The following is a 1,353-nucleotide window of genomic DNA, read 5'->3' as shown; positions in this document are numbered from 1 at the left end:
GCGGAGCTGTGGAGGTGCGGCGGCGGCGGCGGCGGTGGAGCGGGAAAAGGCAGATGCACGCCTTTATGGAGTCTCGAACCACGGAAAACAGATAACGCAGGAATGTGTCGGGATCCCTCCTCTTTTGAGTGTGTCGGCACAGAAAGTGCACCGGGTCGAATCCGCTCAGTAGGTCTCTACCGAGCCGTGATGGGGCTTTGGAGAAGTCAAAGTCAGCTTGCCACCCCGTCCACTGGTCGCAAAGACATAGGTGTGAGGAAGGGCTGGAGGGTGGAGTGGAGTGGGTCTCGGGTTGAATGGAGTGTCAGGAAGAGGAGGTACGCATCAGGGCTAAAGGGGCGCTGCTACTGAAGTGGAGACAGGGAAGTGTCCTGTGGACCGTGTAGCCTCTCTGACGGAGGGGAGAGGGCCCGCCTGGGGCTTTATAATACCCCCGAGGGGCCCCACATGACCCTATAATCCCCTCACCCTGTAGGGCCAGGGGCCGGGGGGGGGGCAGGCCATGCTGGAAACACCAAATTAAACAAACTTTGGAACACACACACACACACACACACACACACACACATAAACACATGCACACACATGAAAACACGCAAGCACACACATAAACACATGCATGCACACAGATAAACAGCCCAACTGGAGGAGAGGGAGCAGATCAGAGTTGAGTGACACGGAGCGAGAATGAGTTGACAACACACATGGGTGTGATAGTTGAAAGGCAAATAGTTTATAGAGAATCTTTATTGACAGCGAGGGTCATGTTTTTACTTAAGGGGACAGGGCTTAGAGAATTATAGAGCAGATTTTAGTAATTTGAGAGTTAGAATTATGTTGATATGTTATGTACACATATCATCTCTGGAAACCTTGCTGAAATGTACCACAGAGAACACATGCATGCATGTTTGTGTATGCATGCATGCACGCTCATGCAAGCACCGGCACACACACACACACACACACACGCACACACACACAAGCGTGCAGGGACACACACAAAAACGCATGCACGCTCACAAACACACGCACATGCACGCAGAACACACACACACCATACACGCATGGACACACACACACGCACACAAACGCATGGACGCAGAACACACACACGCATACACACACACACACACACACAAACAGATAATACAGTGATCCACATTTGGGGCCCCGGACGGAAGAGCCTAATGCTAACCCTGTTGAACCGGCCCATGCACTAAAACGCCTGACCGTGTTAAACCATTGTCCAGGCCGCTAGCGTGTGTGCTGCACTTGAAAACCTGGTCTTGTTTAAACTTGAATAGATGGTGACTGGTTTGATTTTGAACAGACTTCCAGAGATTTGTGCAT

At 51.4% G+C, this 1,353-nt stretch overlaps 1 protein-coding gene across 1 annotated transcript in view; it reads right to left on the bottom strand.

The window, feature by feature from the left end:
* mipb (major intrinsic protein of lens fiber b) overlaps positions 1 to 408 on the bottom strand; it is a 4,288-nt gene extending 3,880 nt beyond the window's left edge. The window contains exon 1 of the mRNA XM_030350266.1: positions 1 to 408. This exon is cut by the window's left edge and continues 397 nt beyond it. The gene's annotated coding sequence lies outside the window, so the exon portion shown is untranslated.
* Positions 409 to 1,353: the final 945 nt, after the last annotated feature.

Source organism: Gadus morhua, unplaced genomic scaffold (assembly GCF_902167405.1).
Source record: "Gadus morhua unplaced genomic scaffold, gadMor3.0, whole genome shotgun sequence".
In the NCBI taxonomy this organism is placed as follows: domain Eukaryota; kingdom Metazoa; phylum Chordata; class Actinopteri; order Gadiformes; family Gadidae; genus Gadus; species Gadus morhua.
This window is presented reverse-complemented; position numbering and strand designations above follow the sequence as displayed.